General features: G+C 54.1%; 1 protein-coding gene across 1 annotated transcript in view; it reads right to left on the minus strand.

Moving 5' to 3' along the window:
* Window positions 1-13540, minus strand: part of TSPAN18 (tetraspanin 18) — a 172487-nt gene that overhangs the window by 142362 nt on the left and 16585 nt on the right. The gene's annotated exons all lie outside the window — the stretch shown is intronic.

The raw sequence follows: 13540 nt of genomic DNA on the forward strand, positions 1-13540 counted from the left end.
GCTAGGACAGTCTCGGTGTGCTGTGGAAACTCCATTTTCCTCGGGCGGGGGAGGGGGAGAAAGGCTTTCTAAGTAATTTAAAAAATGTGAACGAGAATTAATCACTGCTTAATGAAGGCAGGCGTTTTTGGGGCACGGCGATACTTTCAAGATCTGGGAGCCACGGAGATACGTAAGAGGATAGGCCTCCGGGAGGAGAAGAAGACAGCTCAGCCCGCACGTGCAGCAGAGGCCCGGCCTCTCCCCCACGTCCTCTGTCAGCCTGACGCAGAGTCCCCGGGTCACGGGAGAAGGATCAGATTCGCCCATGTGCAGGCCACATACCTGCCAGCCAAGGCTGAGGCCAGTCCCCGGGGCGCGGGGGGGGGGCGGCTTGTTCACATGCACAGCTGAGGAACAAAGAGCAAAACTTACAGCAGAGACGGGATGGCCGAGCCCCCAACCCCCAAACCTCCCTCGAGGACCGGCCCGCACAGTGGAAGGCCTGGTCAAATTTTGTGTTGTCTCGGCTGATGACGACAGCAATTCCGATCCCCTCTACAACCCCACAGCTCAGTATCCCCACTTTGGGGGTGAGCGCCATGAACCCAGAGGAGTCAGATAACGTGGCAAAGGCTGTAAGGGTAAAATGGAGCAGAGCCAGGACTAGAGGTCAGGTCCACGGGAGGTCAAAGCTGGCACCGTGGGAGAGGCATGGGCAGGAGAGCAGTGAGTCCTGGGTCTACTCCACAGGCCGCAGCTGCACACACGCGCCATGAGAGGATGAGGGTCCCAGATTCCCTGCGAACCAATGGGCAGCAGGGCATGGCCGGAGGATGGGACCTCATTTGGCTACCTTGGCCTCAGACGTCCACCCAGGCAGAGTCAGCCCAGGGAACCTCAGGTATCACGGACCAGACCAAGGCTACAATCGAAGGAATCCATGCTATGTATACATACATGTGCACATATACATGCACAGACACAGACATATGGGGGGGGATACGGAGGCATATGCACGTCATTTTCACTTGTAATGACGAAAGTGGAAGTTCTTCCTTATCCACCCATTGTATTTAACGGATGGATGGATTGCAAAACGTCTGTAACATGACCTTGTAGGCTTTACCCCGCGTAATAGCAAGTGTGTGTGAGCACACGCCCATGGGGGCCCCCACGCAGACAGCGTGACTTTCTGCACAGCCAGGACCTTACCACCCGTGTTTTACACCCCTGGCCAGCAGTACTTCACATCTACCTAGGGCTCTGAGGATATCTAGATTTTCTCGAGTCTTCTTCACAGCTGCTCAGGGTCTCATAGCAGGTGCGGACCATAACTCGTGTACCTCCTCCACCTTCCATACGGGGCTACGTTTCCATTTCCAGCCGTTGCAAGCTTGTTGCCTGCCTGCTTCCATCGGTGTGGGAATGTTTGTGCAAGTCTACAGCCCGGATGCCCGGACATGGGGTTGCCAGGCAGGGGCTCTGCACGTCGCCACATTTTGAACAGATTCTAACAAACCGCCTTCCCCAAACATTGGATCAATTCCCCTCCACTCCAATAGCAGGGCCGAAAGAACTCCTTTTTTTTCTTTTTTTACTATTTTTTTTCAATCTCTATTCATTATTTTTGAGAGAGACAAAGAGAGAGAGAGAGACAGCATGAGCAGGGGAGGGGCAGAGAGAAGAAAAGACACAGAATCCAAAGCAGGCTCCAGGCTCTGAGCTGCCAGCACAGAGCCCAACGCGGGGCTTGAACTCAGGGACCGTGAGATCATTCCCTGAGCCGAAGTCGGACGCTTAACCGACTGAGCCACCCAGGAGCCCCAGAACTCCCTTTCCTGGAACCCAGCGTTCTGCTGCCTGTGGAGTTTCTTTTGCGATCACCTCCCAGGGTTCTGGGAGGCCAAGCACCCTGGACGAAGGGAGGAATTTATCTCCTGGCTCCCACAGATGGTCTCTGAGCCACTGCCTGGGGACGCGTCTGAGGAAGTCGTGCCCACCTGAGCCAGGAACTACATTTACAGGCTCAGAACTGATAATGAGCTTTTATGAGCTCTGGGGACCACAGGGAACGCGTATTAATGTCAAGCGTGCCCATCAGCCACGCAGCCCGGGTGAATGTCACACATTAACAAAATTAAAGGCTGCAGCCACTTCGGGAAGGAGCTGCGGGCGGCGTGTCAGGCGGCATGGGCACGGCCTGTCAATAATAAAATTACTTTCAAGGTTTTGCACTCCTGAGCCCGAAGCTGTCTCCTGTCTTCAATGGAATTCTGCCTTCCTGCAGGCTGAGCGGAGATTAGCTTATTACCAGTCTGCCAGCAAAGGCAAAACCCAGCACTAATCCTAATTCCCATTTAAGCAAATCTGCATTATGTGAAGGAAACCAGCTGGGCTCGGAATTTCTTCCCCCCCTTTCCCCTGAGATCTCATTCCATCCCCCCCCCCTCCGCTCCATGGGAGAGTTGGGGGGGGGGTCACCACAGATGTCAGAGTGGGAGCCCTCTTGGGACAGAGGGAAAGAATCCCAGGGTTTAGGGCCCAGAGCGGGACGGGCCTGGGTGACAAGAGGCTGCGTTGACAGCTGGGATACGGTGCTCGCCGCTGACCTGGCTGCCTCAGGCTATGGGGAGAAAAAGCCACCACCCTCCCGGCCCCAGACTGGCTCTTACTTTGATCAAAGATGCCTTGCAATCCTGAGGCCACTTCTGACTAGCTCTGTCACCTTGAGCATGTGACCACCCCACTTCAGGCCACAACTCCTCATCTGGAAACAACTAATAACTGATCCCTCACACGATGTTGTGAGGATTACATGAGAAATGTACCCACGGGACACCAGGGATCCGGGCACCCACCACCCTATTTCTTGAATTAAGACTCATCAGGGCGTGTGGGTGGCTCAGTCCTTTAGCAAATGCTTAAGGTTTTCGGCTTAGATCTTAGACTTAGACTTAGACTTAGACTTAGACTTAGACTTAGACTTAGACTTAGACTTTGGCTCAGGTCGTGATCTCATGGTTCATGAGTTCAAGTCCCACATCGGGTGAGCTCAAGCCCCATTTCAGGTGAGCACGAGCCCTGCTTTGGGTGAGCCCAGCTTCTCTCTCTCTCTCCCTCCCTCCCTCCCTCTCTCTCTCTCTCTCTCTCCCCCCCTCATAGTATTCTCTCTCTGTCCCTTGCTCACTGGCACCCTCTCTCTCTCTCAAAAAAAAAGTCTCGGGCTATAATCACACCATTATTTTACTGCCTAATGTAGTTAATCATGACATGGCATTGTTCCTATGATGCATCCTAGTATCAGAGACCTTAAAATATAAACAATAAAATAAAATCCATGAAATATAGGAAGAGCTCAATCAAGGGCTGCAAATGTGATACTACTCGCCAAGTGCTCCCATTGTCTAAGGTCTAGCTCAAAACTTAGATCTTCTTCTTTCTTCCAAACAAAGCAACGCTGCTCTGTGTGAGGGAAACCAGCCCTCAATTTGTAAGAAAAATCCTGAGAGCTACTTCAGTGTCCTCGATGAGACCCAGTGTCCCGGATGAAGAGACTTTAATACCGACCTTGTGTTTCCCGCTCTATTTTGAAATAGAAGCGGAACACATATACACAGAGGTGTGTGCCGTGAGGACGCGGCCCACCGACTTTTCACACACAGAGCACCCCGCGCAAGCGACACCGAGATCAAAGACTCCTCTCTGTTTTCCCACCATTGTTTCTCTTCCATCCCATGTCTCCCAAGTCACCTGTGACTCTCCTCCGCCATTGCCTCTGACTGTCCCCAACTGTCCCTGCCTGGCCTGAGCCTTGTTGCCTGGTTGCTTGCTGCAAACGGGCCCCTGGTTGGTCCACTAGCCTGCGGCTTTGTTCCCTCCGAACTGCCCTCTCCTTTGCTGTCAGACTGAACCCGTACATGTGTCTCTCTCTTGCATCAGTGGGTCCTATGGCTTCCCTTTGCCAACCCACGGGGCCTTTGCTCATCTGAGCCCCAGCTGCCTTTCTCGGCCTCACCAATACGCACAGACCCCACAAAGTGAACTCACCTGCACCCACACAGCCCACCAACCTCACTGCTGTTCATTCTGCCTGGAAGTCCCTTTTTCCTTCCCTAACCCTGACCTATACCTCCCCTCCCACTCTCCAAACCACCCAGCAAACTCCTACTCATCCTTCAAAACCTTCCTTCAATATCTCCTCTGAGAAACCTTCCCAGACCTCCACAGGCACCATTAGACACTGCTCTCTGGGCTCAGATAACAGTTTATGTGTGTAGGTGGTAAAGTCAAAGTCAATATCACAGCACAGTATATGTCTTGTTCCGCATGATTTTTCTCATCTACCAAACTATGAGTTAAGGATGGGGACAGTATCTTACTCCCTCTGTGATCTCAGTTCCTGACTCAGCAAATAACAGCTGGATGGGTAGATAGCTGCTAGGATGGATGGATGGATGGATGGGTGGGTGGATGGCTGGGTGGATGGGTGGGTGAGTAGAGAATGGATCTATAGAAGAACTGAATGGTGGAACGGAGGAACTAGATTACAGTCGGTTGCAAGGATGGATGGGTAATAGCAGAAATAGAAAGATGAATGAATGGATGGAGGCATGCATGAATGCATGGACGCAGCGTGGATGGATAGACAGATGAATGCAGGGATGGACAGAAGGGCAGGTGGAAGGTGGATGGAGCTCTAAAAGAATGGGTTAAGTGAACAGGGAAGAGAACTGGGTTGGTGGGAGGAAGAAGGGGAATGAACTACTCCACTACTTGTTGAATTTTCTCTGGACCCTGAGAGGCTGGCCCCCTGCAGCTCAGGATGGCGCCTGCTGTCCTCCTCCGGAGTTTATGGGTCAGAGCGGACACCACTCAGCCGAACACCAGCAGCCCCCAGCTCTGCTCCATCTCACCTCACCTTTGGACCCACAAGATGAGGCCTCAGGAAAGAGGGGTCAGAGTGACGTCTTGCCGTGGTGGTGAAGACCAGTGCCACGAGGCAATCAGAGCTTTCTGATGTCGAAGCCCAGCCCCAGTCTGGGGGGTAGTTGGCTGCACTCTGTGCGCCAGGTTTGTGGTAGGCCAGCTGCTTAGTTTGGAGCAGTTGGATGGCTGCTGATGCCACGTTCCTTTGCAAAGCTGCCACGTGGGTGACCCCAAAATGCCCGATGGGCCAGGCTACGTGGACAGGACGGTGGCATTTGGATGGTCACCCGCAAGTGGGCTTCCGTGAGAACCAACCCGCCACCAGAGCCTGCTGTCTGTCTGCCATGAGGGGCAGGACTGGTGGTGGGTAGGGAGCCCTCAATGGTTCAGACACCCCAGGCTTTCACGTCCCACACGGCTGGGCTGGAATCTCTGCTATGCCACTTGTCACCTGTGTGACCTTGGAAAAGTTCCTCGTCCCTCTAAACCTCAGGTTATGTAGCTGCAGAGTGTGGGCCATCACAGTCCCACCTCCCCGGCCTGAGCTGGGGATCAGATGAGCTAACGGACTGTAAGCGATTCCCACGGTGCCCCACACAGGCGAGCGCTTGATACACAGAGGACACGGGAGCCACGTAATACAGAATCTGCAGCCGCTTTCTATAAAACGGGTGGTGCCCGTGATCAGTGCTTCCGGGTTACACTCTTCAGACCCTCCCCTCTCTCCTTCGGGGGCCTGCCCGAAGAACAGATGAGGTCTACCCACCATACCCACCCTAACACGTAGCTCACAACAGCTGGACCGGCACATGCTTTACACATAAAGTCCCCACGTGAGGTTGAAGATCACTGATTTGGAGTCGATGTCCTAGAATCCCAAGTCGGTAGGATTCTAGAGGAGGTGGAAAGCTGGGATGTCTTCCTGGAAGAGGCAGCAACAAAAGAAGGGAGGGAGGGAGGGAGGTGATCAGCCCAATGATGAGTCTTCTCTGGCTTCCTGCTAGCAATGCCTCTCTCCTGTGCTTGTGCACTCAGCTCATGGTCTTTCTCTCTCTCTCTCCCCAACCCCCCCCCGCCCCCTCTCTGCCCCTCTCTTCCTCTCTCTGCCCGCCCCCCCATGTTAGCCACCCTACAGCTCTACCTGGCTCCTAGGTGGAACACACATCCTTCCAAGCCCTGGGACCACAAAGACGTTTGGTCTCGTGCCCTAAGAAGGAGCAGCACCCTCAGCGAGACCCTGAGGCCAGCTCAGCCTGGGCCCCTCTCCCCACACCCATGCCGGGCCACAGGATCCAGGCTCAGCCGCCGCCAGCCAGATGCACCGCTTGCTGACAGATAAAAGCGCCGCAATTTACAGCTCCACGGACAAGCCAGGGCTTTGTTTGTCTTTGTTTTAAATTAGCAGTGCAGGGGGGTGGTGTGCAGGTGGGGGAGAGGGAGAGGAGCCAAGGCCAGCTCAGGATGAGCTCCTGCTGGGTCCTGTGACTCCACAATCCCTCTCTGCACAACCACCCCCTCAAGCCCCCCGCACCCCTAATGAAGCTGCCCTACCCTTAACGTCCCTACCCCCTCCTCCTCGTCTCTACCTCCTCACCTGCCCCTGTCTCGCGGGGGAGGGAGAGCACTCCTCTGTGCCAGCAGCCCTGTCGTTCCGCCCCATCACGCTCTGTGCCCGTAATGAGACCCAGAATGGGCCTGCCAATTGTGCCCCAGGGTCACAGTGGGGCTGAGGCAGGAGCCCGGACAGCCTCAGAAAGATTGGGATTTTTCTTTCCTGCCTGGGGAGTGGAGGGCCCCTTCCTGGGAAAAACTGGCCATAGAACAGTAGACGCCGGCATTGCTAGCGAGGGTCTCTGCAGGGCTTGCCCGCTGGGCAAGGGGCTCCCAATCTGAGCCCATTCGCTCCGGGTGGCTTGGGGATGGCAGTAAGGCCAGGGAGGGGGGCACGTACCACCCCGTAAAGGAACACACTGAGCTGCCGCTTCGCTGTGCAGCCATCACTAGTAACCATCTCCCCTGTCTCCACGTTCCCATCAGGTCTGGGGGCTCCTGAAGACGGCACGGGTCAGCCAGGGTCTCCTGTGCCCTCCCCAGTAGCACCTGCGGGAGACAGACACCTCCCTGATGCGCAGCTGAGCATGAAGAATATGGGGCCTCCGGGAGCCTGAGACCCCTTGTCCCCAGCAGGCGCAGCCTTGCCCTTGCTAACCCCTTTGTCCTGTCTGGGAGCAGTTTCTCTTCACCCGTCCATCCACTGCAGCTCGCTTTCCTTTTGTTCTTGGCCCTTCCTCCTGCGCTCTTCCCATTCCTCAGATGGGGAAAACTGAGCCCGGGCCACAGCGGCTTTATGTAACTACACACCGGTGCATTGTTCAGAGATGGGAAAACAGAAAGCATAAATGAGTCTCTCAGCAATGTCTGCCAAGTGAGGCCCCCCATTCTCAAGAGCGGGTTGCCACAGACCCTCCAGGTGAGTGCCCAGCATCCTGGACCTGGGCATTTGGCGCCACAGGGACCTGCAGTAGGAATCTCATGCTTTAAGGGACTCATCTCTGCCGGTGGAGCCTGGCCTGCTTGCCTGGGCTCCACTGTGTCATCTGCATGAACAAAAAATGAAAGAAGTGAACTTTGTAACTCTTGCGCCAAGTGGCCAGTGTCCCCCTCCTCACTAGCTAAGGAAGGAGCTGATGCTCAGATAGGTCCGGCCACTTGTCTGCAGGCCGAGGGGAGACAAGAACCCGCGATTTTGTCTGCAGCCGAAGTCCCCAGAGCCCCTTTCCTGTGAGTCCAGCCTGTGCCGGGCTGTCCCCATAATGCCTGTCCTCCTGAGGCCACATCTGAGAGACTCTCAGGCCATTGGCTCTCTGAACAAAGATACCAGGGGCTTTGAAGATCTCAGAAACAGCCCAGTGCTTCTAGCACACGGGTCAAGAATAGCAGACACCGTCTTAGCGCTGAACTTGACTTTGGTATGAATTGTGTCTCAACATGTTCCAGGCCTTGAACTCAACATGGGTCCGCTGTGTGGTCTGACACACACAGGAGCGCCTGTCCAAGGATACGCTGCCTCTGAGCGAAGCCGTTTTAAAAAGCCACACGACGGTAATAGAGATGTTTCCACACCCGCCACCCTGCAGCTAGCAAGGAAGCCAAAAGCTGAGAGAGAACGCATAACTGGAGCCGAGGGAGGGGGCCAACCCCACAACCAACGAGCCGCCTTCCTCCGAAACACGGGGCTCCGCGCCTCGTAATTCAGACTTTATAGTCCACGGGGTTGTGGTGGGATCTGGGGAAAAGAGCGTCTCACGTCTCTGTAATTCTCTCCCCACTCAAATCCATGTAAATATATTCTAATGCAGAGAAAGGGTCTGCGGGAGGTAAGACCGCAAAGCCATTAGCATTTTGATGGGTTTTCCCAACACATGGAGCAAGAGCGTGTTAAAATTCATAGAGTGGAGATTAATCCTGGTCATGCCTCTCCCTCCCCGGATTGAAGTGGCCCAGAACTTTTTACCCCTTTGGATTAGGAAAGGAAGTTAGGAAGCCACTCAGTCCTACAGTGAAGAGTCAAGACAGTTTTCTGGACTGAGTGTGGAACGCCCTCTGCGCACAATGACGGGGCAGAATTAGGGATGAGGGGCAGAAGGAAAGATCGGACGTGGCTTAGGCGTGGAGTCCTTCTGGCAGAGCCCGGGAGACAAGTCCTGCTCATTCCTGACAGCACGTGAGTCTCTCTCGCCGACAAAGGCCGGACCCTCTACCACCCACGTTCACCCATTCAGCAAGCATTGCTGGAGAATCACCACGCACCACATAGCAGGTGCTTAAGGAGAAGGATCAGGAAGCCAGGAAATGCAGCAAATCCCTGATCTCAAGAAATTCGGGAGAGAGGGCGGTTGGGAGAAATTGACGAACCTAAGAAAATGTGCAGGGAGACGAGTTCAGCTGCCCTGAGACCCCAAGGAGGTGGGGGGGGTGCCTCAACCGGGTGGGCAGAGGAGAGCAAGTTCACAACTCTGGGTCACTCCTGGTCCTTCCTCAAAACTTCCTTTTGAAAGTAGATACGACGTGATATTATGCAGAAGCCAGATGCACAGACATGTAGAGTGCGATCAGAGGGAACATATATATCCTGTTAGCCTAAAGGACCCCAAACTTGGGAACCAGGCAAGGAGAGGCAGGTCTTTTCAAGTACTGATGAGCAGGCCCACCCAAGGATTCTTTAATCATCTAGAGGATTCTACAGAAGTGTAACTTTGACTCACATAAAGGGACGCGTGAACTTGTAGTAGATTGGCGGGGGGAGTCTGGTAGAGGAGATAACCCCAAAGGTTATGATTTCTACTGTAGATTTGTATGAGACCCTATAGGATTTCTGATTTTTAGAAAATTATACTTTGACAGTACATGCCCAATTAAACACACACACATACACACCCACACACACACACACTGCACAGGGAGAAACTGGAAAGACATATAGCAAAATCTTACCAGTGAGTATCTTTTGGTAGTTGGTATATATATGCAAGTGAGTTTTATAATCAGAAAAAAAATGATAAACGATACTTTTAAAATGGAGACACACACACCCACGTACGATGACCGTAGCAGTGGCCAGTGCACAGTGCCTGCCACCCCGTCTGTTGGGCCTCCCCTAAGGCATGACTTCACATGGCATCTCACTAACGCCTCCCCGCTACCTTACAAGAAAGGTGCTATTACCCCATTCTACAGATGTGAGGAAATGGATACACAGGAAGTCCGCCTCAGGACGCAGGCACAGGCATAAGAGCCGATCTAACCCCCAGGCAGCCTGGCCCCAGAGGCTGCCTGTTCAACCGCGCTGCCAGACGTGTGCCTCCCAAGTGGAAGAGGAAGGAACGAACACATCTGCCGGGCGGCGAGGGTCAGGCTTGGAGGAGACGGTGTTTCCACCCACACCCAGGGCTGCAGCGGGCTGGGAAGCCCCGCGCGGGCCTCTCCGGCCTTGAATTGAATTCACATGTGTCGCTCCCACACTTGCAGGCTGGGAAGCGGTCCCGGGCTTCTCCATTCTTGGGGCACAGCGGTGCGGGGCAAACGAAAGCCCTCAGCTCTCAGCCACTCTAGAGCATCGCCTCTGGCTCGACCAGTGGCCACACTGGAATAGCCGCTGATTAACGGCTCTGTCCGTCTCTCTCTCGGTCCACACGGGTACCGCAGAGCAGCTTCGCGGCCCGGATCACAAGGCGGAGGGCAGCCATGCTTCAGCAAAGAGAGGGTTCCGTGTGCAGGAAGGGAGCTCTAGGAGACCTAGAGGCCACGGGCTCTGCCTCTGAGCCACTGCGTGACCTCGAGCAAGTCACCAAGCCTCTCTGGGCCACGTCACCTCGCCTTTAAAATGGGCAGGGAGACCGTTGTGCTTACACCTGGCTCGCTTGCGCTGCCGGGGTGTTTCACACGCAGCAGGCGTGAAGCTCACACCAGGGACCCACGCCTACTGACTCTTGCTAAAGCCCTTCACGAGGCAGGTCACTGCTGGCTAAGTCTGTGCAGAAATTGGGTTTTGAGGGTGGAATACCATGTGATCTCTGAAAACCAAACTGGGGTGGGGCGCCGCAAACGGCAGAATGCAGGGAGTGGGGAGAGATTTAAATAGGGCTCTTGAGGGACCCCACAAGCCACCGCATCTGTGGATTCGGTCTGGTCACGATTTGTTTGTTTGTTGTTTGTTTAGGTCAAATGCATTTCCCTTGGTGTCCAAACACCTGCAAATTCAGACAGGATTATTTCGGTACATGCCGTGTTTGCAAAGCTTCCAAATAAAAAGCCTCATTTCCCTTGATTTAACAATGAATATCCATCCAGCCCTTACCTGTGGCTGTGAGGGAGGTAGGAAAGAGGATAATTCAGAAATGTCAGCGGCTTAAGTAAGTGTCAATGTTGAAAGACACGTCTCTAGATGATGAGTTAAGATCAACGGACAAAAGAAACACAAGCGAGCTCGCCTATAAAGACAGAAAATGATTCTGCTACTGAAAATAATTTCAGCAGATGTGGCTACTTCTGATTCCTGGATGAGTTACTGCCCCTTTCAGGGTCTACAGTTTCATTATCTAGCACCCAATGGCCTGTGATTCTCCGAGTGGGTTTCCCAGGGCATCAGAAGCTGTCAGAGTGGAGAGAGGACTTGGGGAGACTGGGGCTGCCCCCTATGGCGCCTCTAACAGGCCACCTCCATGCTGACTGACTTCCTGGAGGCTCCATGTTGAACTTTCCTTGAGGGCTATGGCTACACATGAAGTTGAAAATGCCACTAGACTAAATCATCCCCAGTGCTTTTCACTTTAGTATCTATAATGCCCAAGATGGTATCTTGGTTAAGAAACCCCAGGGCAGGGGCGCCTGGGTGGCTCAGTCGGTTAAGCATTTGACTTCGGCTCAGGTCATGATCTCATGGTTCATGGGTTCGAGCCCCACGTCGGGCTCGGTGCTGACAGCTTGGAGCCTGGAGCCTGCTTCGGATTCTGTGTCATCCTCTCTCTCGACCTTTCTCCCCCACTCATGCTCTGTCTCTCTCTCTCAAAAATAAGTATACATTTCAAAAAAGAAGAAACCTCAAGGCATACTAGTGGCCAAATATTTTTTGGTTTTTGGTTTTTTTAATCCAAAGGCAACATAGTAATCCATGTACAGCATCACTTGGGGACAGAATGCCCCCAAGTCAGGAACAAGGACCTCTCTGTGTCGGGCAGCGAGTCCCCATCCTTCACCAAAGGGTCTGCCAAGCCAGATCCTGAAAGCACAGTAAGAGCTGGCGGGGGCTGAAGAAGGGCGCTTGCATTGTCCTAGGTACTCGTGTTCGCTCGGTCCCCATAGCAACCTCGTGCAATAGAGGTTGATCTTCTCTCCACTTTGCAGAGGAGACCCCGAGCATCGGGGAAGTCGGGTAACATTCCCAGGCCCACAGGCTCCTCAGGCGTGATTCAACCACAGCACCCGGCCTCTTAATCACTGCCCCCAGGAAGCCACAGAATACCATGCTGGAAGGGGACCTGAGGACCAACTGGTCCCTCGCATCCGTTTTTGAGTGGAGGGCTGGGGCCCAGAGAGGGTAAAGGGACTCGCCTGAGGTACAAACAAGGAGTCTGTAGCAGAGCAGGATTAAAACTCAGACTCTATCCTGAAATCTCGTCTTTCTATTCCACCTTGGCACCATTAGGCCACTCGGGACAGCACGGTTAGGTGGGAGAGGAGAGGACACAGAATGAAATGGATCCTTCTTTTTTTAGGCTTCACGCCCAGCCCAGAGCTCACCACCCTGAGATCAAGACATGAGCTGAGATCACGAGTCCGATGCTTGATCGAACGAGCCACCCAGGCGCCCCTGAAGTGAATCCTCCAGGTGGATTCCGAGCAGGAAACACAGCGTCTCTGCCCTGATCCCACCACCCCTCCCTCATTAGCAGTGCCAAACTAACCGCCGCCCCCCATTTCCTCAGTCACCTCTGCTGGGGACATCTGGAGGAATTAAGTGGAACAAGTCCGAGCGAGATGCCATGACACGATGTCTCCCTTAAGTCGAGAGTGAATCATCCTCTTGAACTTTCTATTTTCTCCTGACCTTGTGTTGATTCCTAGCTCAAAATAAAATGATGTCTCTTCAATACCAGGAAAAGGCTACAGAGTAATTTCAGGTCAGCACACAGTCTGCGTAATGAGGCTGAATCCATTCAGCTGCGCAGTCAGGGAATTTAAGACGTGGAAAGAACCTTATCTCAGAGCATCTGAAAGACCGCATTAGACAATGATGATCTCTCTAAGAGTAAACCAGTAGGCAGCCTTGCCTCTGCCGGGGGGCAGGACACGGAGGCCCAGAGAGGCTGAGCCACTTGGCCCGTGTCACACAGCCACGGAGCCGGTTGGCAAAAGAGGCAGTCAGGGTGAGAACCAGGTCTCCCGACCTAATGGCTCTGCAGGCACTCAGGGGTGCAAGGTGCAGGGGGAGGGGGAGGGAGAGAGCAGGAGAGAGGGGCACGGAGGACTGAGTGCGCACAGTTGAGAAAGCATGAGCCCCTGAGCTGGGGGGGTGAGACATTTGGGCCACCTGAAGTCCCACTTACATGTTAAGTCGCTGTGAGAAGACGAGTGTGAACAGCGAGAGGGATGCGGTGCNGCTGGAGGGAGCGAACAAGAAGGAAAACATTTGGGCCATTTTCAAATTCCCACAGTTGAATAAATCAAAACAGACTGTTCTGAGACAAAGAGGCCGTTTCAAACCACATCCTTTACACCAAAGTCAGCCCCCAGCGGCCCACTTGGTGGTTTCTCGTGGCCAGAAAAACAGCACCAGTAACATCCACAACCGTGTGGCTCGGACACTCGAGCCCAGCGATGAGCCCGGTATGGCTAACACCCACTTTCCAGATAGGGCTCGTGAGGCCAGGAGGGCACAGTCCCTTGGTCCCCACACCCCGCTGCCCGGGTGATTTCTGGGGGGCTGCAGACTCCAGAAGACCCATGCCCCTGAGGCGGGGCTGCCCCCGCTCCTGCGGGGACAGAGAAGGAAGAAGCAGCGAGTGAAGACGGCACGTTCCAGGCGCCAGCTGCCCCCAAGGCAAAGCAGGTGCCCGCCTGTCCCGAGTGCCCA

This window comes from Crocuta crocuta, unplaced genomic scaffold, assembly GCF_008692635.1.
Source record: "Crocuta crocuta isolate KB4526 unplaced genomic scaffold, BGI_CrCroc_1.0 scaffold330, whole genome shotgun sequence".
NCBI lineage: Eukaryota > Metazoa > Chordata > Mammalia > Carnivora > Hyaenidae > Crocuta > Crocuta crocuta.